General features: G+C 37.5%; 1 long non-coding RNA gene across 1 annotated transcript; it reads left to right on the forward strand.

Annotated features, from left to right (window-relative positions):
• The first annotated feature begins 710 nt into the window (after positions 1-710).
• On the forward strand, positions 711-9040 carry LOC138842338 (uncharacterized). Its single transcript, XR_011376743.1, has 3 exons — positions 711-740; positions 1671-1740; positions 8958-9040. It is a non-coding gene; the product is annotated as an uncharacterized lncRNA (long non-coding RNA).
• Positions 9041-13656: the final 4616 nt, after the last annotated feature.

The raw sequence follows: 13656 nt of genomic DNA on the forward strand, positions 1-13656 counted from the left end.
AAAAAGACAACAGAAAACATCAATGAAACAAAGAGCTGGTCCTCTGAAAAGATAAACAAAATTGATAAACCTTTACGCAGACTTATCAAGAAAAAAAGGGAGAGGGCCCAAATCAATAAAATCAGAAATGAAAAAGGAGAAGTTACAACTGACATCACAGAAATACAAAGGATAATAAGAGACTACTACATGCCAATAAAGTAGACAACCTAGAAGAAATGGACAAATTCCTAGAAATGTACAATCTCCCAAGACTGAACCTTGAAGAAATACAAAATATGAACAGACCAATTACCAGTGATGAAATTGAATCAGTAATTTAAATTTAAAAACTCCCAACAAACAAAGGCCAGGACCAGATGGCTTCACATGTAAATTCTACCGAACATTTAACTGTGCTGGCTCCAAAACTAACAGCACAGTACTGCTTGACAGCTAAATAAATTCAACTCCAGAAATAATGTAAAAACTAAGAGACAACTTTATTGGAATCTCTCAAAGAGGCTCAAAGAAAGATTACACTATGTGATGCTCATGAAAATGTCCTAAAATCCACTTTACCCATTTATATCCCCCAGGGTTCCATTCCTTAAAGCAACTGCTTTCCTAAAACCTTGCTTCTCTCTCTCCCTCTCAGACTCTCTCTCAAAAGCTCCAGCTAAAGTTGGCCTATCTATCTTCTACTACGCCCTTACCATCTGAATCGTCTAGTTCATCAAAGTCTCCATGACATTTCTGAGGTAAATGGTGTTTCTTCTCTACAGATCAACAAAACACAACACTGAAAGGGGTGCAGGGAAGTGCAGAAAATATCTTAGAATGTGGGGTTGGGAGAAAGGGTGCACATATATGTTTATGCTGGCACATAAATATGGGGAAATTGTTTAACCTCACTAAAACTGAAAGAACTGCAGAAGAAAACAAGGTACCATTTCTTTGCCCATTAAATTGTCAGCAACAGAAGGTTCTTATGTGACCCCCAATAAAAAGCAAAATGTGATGAAACTGATATCCTCATATGTTGAAGGTACAATTATAATTGGCAAAAACCCTATGAAAAACAGGTATGCAATGTATGTAGACAGTAACACAAATACTCATGCCAATTAGCCCTCCTAGAAATCCAATCTAATGAAATAATGTAAAATACAAAAACATTTCGTGCATTTTTATCAAGGATTTCATTACAAATAAAACTTGAAACAGCTTAACTCTACAATAGAAATCGGACTACACTATGATACGTTCACTAGAAAAGTTTATATTACTTTGCCTCTGTCATGATATTCATTCCTATTGTATCACTGTGTAAACTTTAAATGCATGGAAAAATTTACCAGAAAGGAATGTACCACAACATTTCAGGGTGGTAGGATTATGGATGATATTTTTCTTTTGCTCTGTTTTATAAATCTGCTGCTGTAGTTATATTATTTTTATGACAAAAAATATTACATTAAAAAGAAAAAAACAGACTTCTCTGAGTACACAAAATGAGATTGTGTGAGTAAAACCAATGGCTTTTTATATCATAAAAAGCTTTTTATATCAGAAAAAAATAAGACTATGTATTGAAAAAAAATCAGGCTGAATTATAACTGACTGAGAGTTCCTGTTTGATCATATTGTGTGCCAGACTGACGTTTTTTATGGCTTTTGCTTCCTTTTAGACACAAGTGATAATCTCATAGTTGGTAAGTTTTATGAAGAGTTTGCCAAGGAAACCTAGCATCTTTAACAGTAAGTATCCACTTATAATAAATGAAATGTAAAAAGAGAGATCAAAATATCCTAGACTGCAATTTTAATTAGAAAGAAAAGAATAATGAATTCAGGCCATAGTGTAGCAAAACTGGTATCCTTATATGCATATAGAGTGAGTGCCTTTTATCAAAGTTTCTATACTATCTTTGAACCATTATAAAAACTGAATCGTTCTTCCTATTTTAATGTGTTTGGAGAAGACAACTTGCTCTTTGTTTTATAACCTAGGAATGGCCTTCAGGATGGTAATTGTGCCCGTTTGCGCAAATTGAAAGCCACAAAGACCAGTTTTCTAAGCCCATTTCTGTGATCTGCCTATGTGAGAGGAATAGTTTTGTGGTAGAGTTTCTAAGAGAATCAGTAGAGTCTGCTGCATAGAGTAGCTCGTGCCTTGCGCCTCACACAAGAGACATGCAGGGTCATGGCGAGCTGAGCAGAGGAGCTCCAGTGCTTGTTCCCACCCACCTGTTGAAAGGCTGCTGTTGGACAAAGGTCACAAACTGCTCTCTCACAGCTTACCTGTAACCCTGTGGTAATAAGACTAATATGCTAGATTAAACCAGGAGCAGAGGGGAGTTCTTAAAGATAAGCCTGTGGGGGGTGTTTTTAGTAGCAGAATTTGTAGTTACATTTTTTTTTTAACATCTCTATTGGAGTGTAGTTGCTTTACAATGATGTGTTATGTAGTTAAATTTTAAAAACTCATTGGCAATCTCTAGTGGGACTATATATTAAGATAGAATTTAAAGCCTGCAGGTTAGGGACTTCCCTGGTGGCGCAGTCGTTGAAAGCCCACCTACCAATGCAGGGAATGTGGGTTCAAGCCCTGGTCCAGGAAGATCCCACATGCCCCGGAGCAACTAAGCCCAGGAGCCACAACTACTGGGCCTGTGCTCTGGAGCCCTCGGGCCACAACTGCTGAGCCTGTGTGCTGCAACTGCTAAGGCCCATGCGCCTGGAGCCTGTGCTCTGCAGCAAGAGAGGCCACTGCAATGAGAGGCCCGTGCACTGCGATGGGGACTGGCCCCCACTTGCTGCAACTAGAGGGAGCCTACACGCAGCGACGTAGACCCAACGCAGCAAAAAAAAACAAAAACAAAAACATCCCCTACAGGTTAAAATATACGCCATGACCCCCTAAAACTCCTATAAGAGAACGTCGGCAAAGCATTCTCTGACATAAATCACACTAATGTTTTCTTAGGCCAGCTCCTAAGGCAATGGAAATAAAAGCCAAAATAAACAAATGGGACCTAATCAAACTTATAAGCTTTTGTACAGCAAACGAAACCATAAACAAAACAAAAAGACAACCTATGGACTAGGAGAAAATATTTGCAAATGATGTGACCAACAAGGGCTTAATTTCCAAAATATACAAACAGCTCATACAACTCAACATCAAAAAAACAAACAACTCAATCGAAAAATGGGCAGAAGACCTAAATAGACATTTCTCCAAAGAAGACATACAGATGGCCAATAGGCACATGAAAAGATCCTCAAGCATTGCTAATCATTAGAGAAATGCAAATCAAAACTCCAGTGAGGTACCACCTCATACCAGTCAGGATGACCACCATTAAAAAGTCTACAAATAACAAATGCTGGAGAGGGTGTGGAGAAAAGGGAACCCTCCTACACTGTTAATGGGAATGTATATTGGTGCAGCCACTATGGAGAACAGTATGGAGGTTCCTCAAAAAACTAAAAATAGAGTTACTATATGATCCAACCATCCCAATCCTGGACATATACCCAGACAAAACAATAATTCAAAAAGATACACGCATGCCCTATGTTCATAGCAGCACTATTTACAATAGCCAAGACATGGAAACAACCTAAATGTCATCGACAGATGAATGGATAAAGAAGATGTGGCACATATATACAATGGAATATTACTCAGCCATAAAAAGAAACTAAATTGAGCTATTTGTAATGAGGTGGATAGACCTAGAGTCTGTCATACAGAGTGAAGTAAGTCAGAAAGAGAAAGACAAATACCGTATGCTAACACATATATATGGAATTTAAGAAAAAAAAACAGTCATGAAGAACGTAGGGGTAAGACAGGAATACAGACACAGACCTACTGGAGAACAGACTTGAGGATATGGGGAGAGGGAAGGGTGAGCTGTGACAAAGCGAGAGAGAGGCATGGACATACATACACTAACAAACGTAAGGTAGATAGCTAGTGGGAAGCAGCCACATAGCACAGGGATATCAGCTCAGTGCTTTGTGACTGCCTGGAGGGGTGGGATAGGGAGGGTGGGAGGGAGGGAGATGCAAGAGGGAAGAGATATGGGAACATATGTATATGTATAACTGATTCACTTTGTTATAAAGCAGAAACTAACACACCATTTTAAAGCAATTATACCCCAATAAAGATGTTAAAAAAAAAAAAAGATGTGGTATACATACACAATGGAATATTACTCAGCCATAAAAAAGAATAATGCCATTTGCAGCAACATGGATGCAACTAGAGATTATCATACTAAGTGAAGTAAGTCAGAAAGAAAAAAAACAAATACTATATGATATCACTTATATCACTTAAAATATGACATAAATGAACTTATCTATGAACCAGAAACAGAATCACAGACATAGAGAACAGACTTGTGGTTGCCAAGGGGGAGTGGGGGTGGGGGAATGTTGGATTGGGAGTTTGAGACTAGCAGACACAAACTATTATATAGAGAATGGATAAACAACAAGGTCCTACTGTGTAGCACAGGGAACTATATTCAATATCCTGTAATATACCATAACAGAAAAGAATAAGAAAAAAAATATATATATATGTGTGTGTGTATGTATGTATATGTGTGTGTGTGTATATATATATATATATAAAACTGAATCCCTTTGCTGTACACCAGAAAGAAATACAACATTGTAAATCAACTATACTTCAATTAAAAAAAAACAACCTGCGGGTTATATTTTCCATGCATTCAGTTACCTCTTTAGCTGCCTAGACATGTTCTTTGTTATGATCTTCTTTATTTTGCCCATCATTGTTTCCTGTTGGATAATTCTACAGCACACAAAAAAGGTTAAGTACAGCCATAATCTCCTAGAAAATGTTTAAAACTGTACTTGCCTCTTCTTGTGAGCCAAAGAGAGGTAAGAGAAAGCCTCAAAAGAACAAAAACAAAAACCTACATAAACAGACGCAGTCATTCTTATAAAGACCCTTGACACACATTGTGGATAGAGAAGTATTTACATTAAAATAAATATATATGACATTAAAAGTACTTTAAAAAAAAGTTTAGAATTTTAAGGACTCGAGTTTTACAAAAGAAAAAGTAGGTGTAAGGGATTTTTCCAAAGGTGTTGATGAGAACGTTGGTATCTCAGTCTTACTGAGACACTTCAGATTCTGACCTCTGTCAGGGCACTAAAAGTTAGATAGTGTGTCTCACTGGCATATATACCCAGGCTGCCAGTGTGAAATAGTTGATGTTTTGCTTTGGGTATTAAATAAATAATAAATCTTTTCTAAACACCATTTACTAAATAAACATTTTCACTGGGAAGAGAACATATATAAGTTTCTGCACTAGTTGATTTAATTATAACAAAATCAGTGAGGTCAAAGTCAATGAGATCAATTTTATAAGCTTGATGGGCAAACTCTATAACCATGAGAAAATTTTTAACTTCAAATTAACAGTTTTCTATAGCAAACATGCTCAGCACATGCAGTCTCCTAGGGAAGCTTTACAGAAATTGAAGTTTTGATAGTTCACAGAGGATGCCAATATAAACTTTTAATAAAGAATATCACAGCAGAACTTCTTACAAACAATCTAGTCAGGAACTCAATTTCAAGATAGAATAATTGGTAGAGATTTAAATTTAAGTTAAATCTTTATCCTTCCTAACTAACGTCCTCTATATTCTGGCTTGACATGTAAATATACTTTGCTCTTCTTCACTACAAAAAGAAAATGAAAGTAGCCCGATGCTTTACGTTAGCAAAAGTCCTTGTGCCAATAAGCTTTTCCCCTTAAAGTTCCTCATTTAATACCACTATAATGAATGAGGCTTTTAAAATTTTAGGCTTTAGAAAAATTAAGGCTGAATTAAAGTAGTTAAGACTTTTAACTTTCTATTTCTGTACCAGTCTGAAGTTAATACAATCTAGGGCAAATGACTCTCTCTTTCTCTTAGAGATAAATGATCCTCTCACCTCCTCCCTTCCAACTACTTCATTCCTCATTCCTATACCTTGCTCATCAACTGAAGGGTCAAATTCCCAAGTCTAACTATTGATTTATTTCACCCAGGTAATTTAAGATCATATGCTCATATTAGTCATCCACAAGCATAAATAAGATTCAATAACCATTTCATAAAAATATATTTCTTTAGAAATCATTACCTTGTCTGATCTAAACAATCTTAGATCACACACCATTTCTTCACGTATTCCATCTCTTAAAGCCTGCCTGTTGTTTTTCTTCCACGTTCCATAAATGTGTAATGTCCATGGCAGGAGCATTCTCTCTCTGACCAATGGCAAACCAGATGGTGGCAGGGGAAAAGATCATGGTCCCTTTAATCTTAAAGGTCAGGGAGCAAACCTCCCAGACATGTAAGCAACTCATAATAAAACCTATTGTGTGTAATTTATCAAAATTTCAAAACATTTTAAAAACGTTTATTTTTTGCTTGATTCACTTCTTGGGATGACAAGCAACTCACAATGAAACGTATTAGGTGTAATTTATGAAAATTTCAAAACATTTTAAAAACTTTCATTTTTGGCCTGATTCACACCTTGGGATAACAAAATGCCATTTATTTTCATCTTAGAAATAATGTATAACTATAATTAGAAAAGGAAGTTCTAAGCTTAAATAATCAGAATGCAGAAGTCCCTTCTCTGCCTGGAAGGAACTTGCATTCTAGTGGAGGAAGAGACAACAATAAACCAGACACTCAATGAATTACAGGGGATAAAGGCTATGATTTTCCTTGCCCATTTCTGAATCTGATTTTGTGTCATTGAAATTCCGTATCCAGAACTGTATAGTACAAAGCTGAAATAATTCCTTTTTTTCTTTCAATATTCCTTTTTTTCTTCCCTCTATTTCATTGGATTTGTATTAGCTTTCTGGTAGACTGAACCAGTATCTTTCTGGAGAACAGTATGCAATCTCTCCTCTTTCACTCCATTCTGAATTATTAGCCTATAAGAAAATTACAGTATTTCTGTAAGGGTATCTGTCCATATTAAGGTTTTGTGAAAACTTTCCCGTTTGTTTGCACAGACTTGCAAATTCTTTGTGATTTAACCTCACTGGCTTGACATTTCACTAGTGAAAAAAATACTATTATCAGCACATTTGATATTTTACTGTGTATTTACTACATCAATAATTTGTGACAAATGTTAAACAAGATAAGTCAGGCACTGATCACTGAGAAACAATATTGTTAGGCTGTTCCACAGAGCCCATTTATCCCTGCCTCTTTGTTTCTGCCTCTAATCCACTCCCATTTCTATACAAAAAACCTTCTTGTCCACAGTCAGATAAAGCCTTAAGTTTTCATTAGTATTATGCGTAGTTCAAAACTATTAAGGCTGCTCTCTGGAAAGGCTCGCTGCATTACCCAAGAAGGCAATGGTGTTCATCCTCAAAATCAGCAAACAAATCAAGAAAATAGCAAGTACCTAATACACGTACTGAATTAAAATTTTTTTCAACAACTCAAATGTTGAAAGTGGAAACAGAATTTGAATATGGTACTTCACTAGTTGGATCACTGGTATCAAAGAAGTTGGAATGTACTTCAGGAGGTGGAATTGCCTTTGTTGTTGCTGTTGTTTTTGGATTATTGTTTCTTCTACTGATTTGGGGTGGTGACTCTGTCAGGGCTGTGTACAGGCACTGTCTTTTTCAAAGCAAAGACTAAGGCTTCTTCCAGAAGAAGGAATTGAAAGTGGACATTAGCCACCATCAACCACCTGCACAGCCATTCTTTGAACACATACTCACTAAGGTTGTATCCTCTCACGCCCCATGTACCACTCAGCATCCAAGACCGCTTTCAGGCCATTACTCACCTAACCACCTAGTCACTGCTCTTTGGACGCCCATCCAACGTGGCTCTCCAGCCCTCTACGCTTCCTCATGCATGAATCTCAAGTTGCCCTCCCTCATCCTGTGGACAATTTGCTCCTGACTCACAGTCTCCTCTTTGTCTCAAGTGGTACCACCATCTAACCCCCATGAGAGCATAAAGAGGAATAATGAGGACGTACTGGGAAGTGGTGGAGTGAGTGAACTCTTTGTGCTTCCATTCCTAAATCCCTAATACCAACCTAGACCTGAAGTCTAAAGGTACTGGTATCGTATGATTCATCATTTCATTTATGTAAAGTGAAGTGCTGATTAAATGACCCACAAAGGCAGAGGAGCATACTCGGTAAGACCCTGGGCTTTGCAATCGGTAAGACCTGTGTTCACACTCACTTACTACTATGAGACCCTCAACAAGATACCTATTCTGTCTAAACTGTACTTTCCTTCCCTGTAAAATAGGGAAAATAAGAATTTCTACCTCACTTAACACAGTGCCTCACTTTTGATGAATGCCAGAAAATTTTAACTATTGTTATATATGCATGATTATGATTACTGACATTTAAAAGTCATTAAATACTTCTATTTACTGTCAGTTCTCATATACCTTCATGACAACTACTGCTGCTCTCCTAACTGTGGGTAATAATTGTACAGAAAACAGAACTTATATCTTCACTACAGGGGAAGAAGGAAGTCTTGTGTAAGACTGCAGTGCAAAGACATTCACACTGTGAAGCCTAAATGTCACAATGTTGTGGTGAACAATATTCAGTAATCAAAATTACTTTGGGAATGGTGAAATGTGTTGTTTTAAGGCATGGGCCCTTGTCTAATAGGCAATTTAGATTCTTCTGACATGATGGATAGGATGGTTTTATTATTATTTCCTAATAAGTTTTTACTTAGTCTTGAAAGTTGGGATTTAGTTATGTTTTTCCTTTTAGATACCTTGCAAATATTTCAAAAACTTGAGGCAAATTATGCTCTAAATTTCAAAATAAAGCAACTAATTTCTTTCAATACTGAAACATATAACTGAGATACTTTTCCTATTTTTTCCCCATTGCCAATTAGCAATAATACAGATGAAAAATCTAAAAAAGTGATTATCCATTTATATTCCCAAGAAGGCAATGGTGTTCATCCTCAAAATTAGCAAACAAATCAAGAAAATAGCAAGTACCTAATACACATACTGAATTAAAATTTTTTTCAACAACTCAAATGTTGAAAGTGGAAACAGAATTTGAATATGGTACTTCACTAGTTGGATCACTGGTATCAAAGAAGTTGGAATGTACTTCAGGAGGTGGAATTGCCTTTGTTGTTGCTGTTGTTTTTGGATTATTGTTTCTTCTACTGATTTGGGGTGGTGACTCTGTCAGGGCTGTGTACAGGCACTGTCTTTTTCAAAGCAAAGACTAAGGCTTCTCCCAGAAGAAGGAATTGAGCCCCAAGACTGCAACATGGAAACTTTGCCTAGTTTCCAGCCTGCGTGTCTTGCCTGGTGGAGTTCAGACTCAAGACTGCAATATCATCTCTAACCTGAATCCCCAGCCTTCTGTTCTGCCCCGCAGATTTCAGACTTGTCTGCCCAACAACCTCATGAGCCAATTGCTTAAAAGAAATCTCTCTCTATATATGTAGATATCCTATTGCTTCAGTTTTCTCTGGAGAACCCTAATACAGTTGCCATTGGTCAAAATAAGTAAATAAAGTAGTCTTACCCAAGCTGTTGTGTAATAAATGTGTAGCTGTTTGCATAAGGTTTAGGGTGAAAAGGAAAATTATGCTACAGCCAAAAGTGGCACACAACCTAGACTGAATAGTAGAAGTCACTGAACCAAACATAGCTGTTTCGTAAATAGTTATACTGGAACACAGGCACACCGATTCCTTACTTAATATCTATGACTCTTTCATATTACAACAGCACACTTGAGTGCATGCCACAGAGACCCAGAGACTGCATGGCACACAAAGCCAAATATTTACTACTGGCCCGTTAATGGACGAGTTTGCTGACCCCTGAACTACATCAGACGGTGAGGATTTTCTCACAGGCTGGTCCCCCTTTAAGTTTTGCTTTCCACCCTTTTCTCAGGCCTCTCTCCCATTAGACACTCATCCCTTCAAATCGTTACTGCAATCTCAGGGTGCCTCATTTCAGCTCAAGGTTTTCTTGTAAATTCAAAACTTCAGTTTTTCATACAGAGTCATTCACCTGGTCCTTGCTTACTCCGGCTATGGCCAGGAGTTCTAAAATTTCCTATCCATAATATCCTTAGGGCATTTTCAGAAACACCACCACCAAAAGCACTAGAAAGGTATTAGGCCATTCCTGTAGAAGCAGAAGCAAAATCACCACATTTTTTAGTAAATTTCTTTTGTTTCTGACCTACTTCTTTCCCTTATCCATGTGCATTAATCTAAATCTGGCATTTTATATCTACATACATGTCAGAAGTTATAAATTTTATAGAGAACAGTGGAAGGGGCCACAGGAAAAAGTAAGGAAGTGGGAGAGCCATTTTATAGTTAATTAAGTTATATGCAATTCAAATTTTTCTAAACAAAAATATACAGGATAAGGTCAATTTTCTCCTAAATAGAAATGAATTTGCAAAGCCCTATGTTTATTATCTTGCTTCTACTCACTTTGCTTCTGTCAAACAGCTTGTTTTTCATGACTGTTAATGTAAGTAAATGAAATGTGCATTGCTTTTAAAAAATTCAGAATTGGTAATTTATTTTTTGAAGCTTTAATGATCATCTAGCGTGATGCTCCTCCAATGGGCATTTGCATATGCCCTGGGGCTGCTTGGCTGGTATACCAATAGGATATAGAAGTCATGAGATAAAAATGGCAAGGCTTCCTAGAACATTTTTCCTAATGTTATTCCAATAGTTCAAATGGAAAATAGCATTATATTAACACAAATACATATGTAAGAGAACAGAAGACAAATAAGGCAGGATATTTTAAGATGAATAAGATAGAGAATATTGTACTTTCAGGGCTGCTTTAAGGCCTCCAAGGCTCATGGGTGATGCGTACCTTTTCTTTGCTATTGGGGTACTGGGATGGAAAAGTTGTGCAAAACTGTTCCATGGCCAGCCATGTTGCCTCCAAATATAAACAGCAGACACAATGGTTGTCTTTTCAAGAGTTCATTTAAAAAATAGTCCATAAGAGTGCTTAAAATATCATTTTATTTGGTTTCATTCCTGCCAGGTTACCTGTCTAAAACACGTTTCACCTTTCTTCCCATCTAAGTTGCATTAACCTAGCTCAGAATTCACTCACCCAAGAAGCTCTCCCAAACAACTCCAATCCAAAGTGATGTTTTTCTTTGGAACTCACAGCACTTCGTTTCTATACCATTTTAAAATAATCTAGTTTCTTTAAAAGTAATGTGTGTTCACTATTGAAAACATATAAAACACAGAAAAATATAAAGAATATTAAAATTGCCTATAAGAGCCTCCGCCCAGTGGTTAGTGTTTTTAAGCTTCTTTCATAATATTTTACATTTGCAACGTTATACCTTGAGATTATATTGATGGTATACTTTTTTTTTCACCAAATGACAACCACTTCTCCCATCATTTCCCCCAAGCTCTATCTAAACACATCCCATAGTATCTGACATTTCATGTCTTGTTTTTTACCTATTAACTCTATTACAGTCATTCACTTGCTAATGCATTCATTCTTGTAACACTCAGTAGTCAACTATAATGTACCAAACTTTGTGCTTACATGTTTTCTCTCCCATACTAAATTAACTTATGGGTAATGACCACTTTTTAAACTGTCCCCACATTTCTGAGTATAGATTTAATCAAATGAGAAGTATACAGTAAGTATTTGAGAATGAGCTTACCAAAATTTCATTCATCCTCAACTTTTTGGAAACATTCTTTTACATCAAGGTGCATCTCAAATTGTGCATGTTGACTACTGACCACCTTTTAATAAAAAGGTAGGAAGTCCTTAATGAATTGTCTCAAATGTTTCCTTTTAAGCTTGCAATTTTTTTAAAAATAAATTTATTTATTTATTTTTGGCTGCGTTGGGTCTTTGTTGCTGCATGCACGCTTTCTCTAGTTGCACTGAGCCGGGGCTACTCTTTGTGTGGTGCGTGGGCTTCTCATTGTGGTGGCTTCTCTTGCTGTGGAGCACGGGCTCTAGGCACGCAGGCTTCAGTAGTTGTGGCACGTGGGCTCAGTAGTTGTGGCTCGCAGGCTCTAGAGCACAGGCTCAGTAGTTGTGGCGCACGGGTTTAGTTGCTCTGCGGCATGTGGGATCTTCCCGGACCAGGGATCGAACCCACGTCTCCTGCTAAGAATCTGGCAGGCAGATTCTTAACCACTGTGCCACCAGGGAAGTCCCTAAGCTTGCAGTTTTGATCACTGACTACCAAAGGATCAAGGTTAATCATTTGTGGCAACATATGGTAGACAAGGAGTCAGAGTCTGTACCAAGCTTAACACCTGTGAACCCAGTGCCAGGTGCAGGAGCAGAGAGGGCAATAAAATTAAAGAAGCAGACTCCAAAGACACAGCTGTGTTTTGAAGGCCACGACAATGTTCAAATATGATGCAGGTAACACATGATGTTGGGAAATCTTGTGAGGTAGAAGGAGAACAATGATGAGGAATCAGTAGTAACTAGGGGTGTCAGGTAAACTGACAGGCCTCGTTAGGGGTTTGTCCACTGGTGGAAGGACAGTGTTCCTGGTCTTATGAAACAGGAGAGGCTTCAGCATGGCCAAGGGAACATTCTGATATCTTGTATTATGCAATAACTTCTTTCAATCCTGACTATGAGTAGGGGAGGAGGACGTGCTGTCTGAAGCTGACCCTCCTCCAAACTACCAGCTCTTGTTTATTTCCTCTAACAACATCATCATTCAGAAAAAAGAAACTCAGGAAATATTTTTTTGTATTAAGAGGGACCTGTATGTGTTCTGGAATGGGGCTCTTTTTATTTAGTTGCTCAACTCTGAGAACAAAAGAAGCAATGTGAAAATGTCAAGTTACTCATTACCCTCTCTTATCTACTCAGTGCCTCCATTTATGCCATACTTTCTTGTGCCCAAAATAGCAACCACCACAGAAGGCAATAAGCACTTCCTTTGAACTTGTAATTTATGTGTAATGCTTGCATCATGATTATCAGCATATAAATTCTGGGTAGTCCAGTTGTCGGCCATGCTGTCATCTAAATAAAAATATTTTGTTATTTCAGTGTCCTTCCTTGACAAAGTACTATAAAGCTAGAGAACATCTCGAATTAAAATGTTGATGGGAAAAGAGCCAATTCATTTCAACAGAATAAGATCTGAGACTCATAAAATCTTTTAAGTGACTCCACAGAGATGCAAACATGTGCACTTGAAGATGCTGAAGCTCTCCCAGTACCTACTGAAGCACCCTCTTCTTAGCTTGGATTACGGTCACCCCTTCACTCTCCTCTCTTGTGCTGAAAGCACACATTATCTAGTCAGGGGAAAACTACACTTAGGATTTATAAGTAGTCTCAATTACTTAAAGAAATGTCACCCAGGATTTCTGTTTACATGTTTGTCATTTTTCGTTCTTATTGTCAAATATATATAATATGGAACAGGCTCATTGAGGAGAATTTGGAAAATGCAGGAGGAAGATATGAAAAACTGATCAGTCACATAAAAATATATTACCTAGGGCTTCCCTGGTGGTGCAGTGGTTGAGAGTCCGCCTGCCGATGCAGGGGACACGGGTTCGT

Source organism: Globicephala melas, chromosome 1, assembly GCF_963455315.2.
Source record: "Globicephala melas chromosome 1, mGloMel1.2, whole genome shotgun sequence".
Taxonomy (NCBI): Eukaryota; Metazoa; Chordata; class Mammalia; order Artiodactyla; family Delphinidae; genus Globicephala; species Globicephala melas.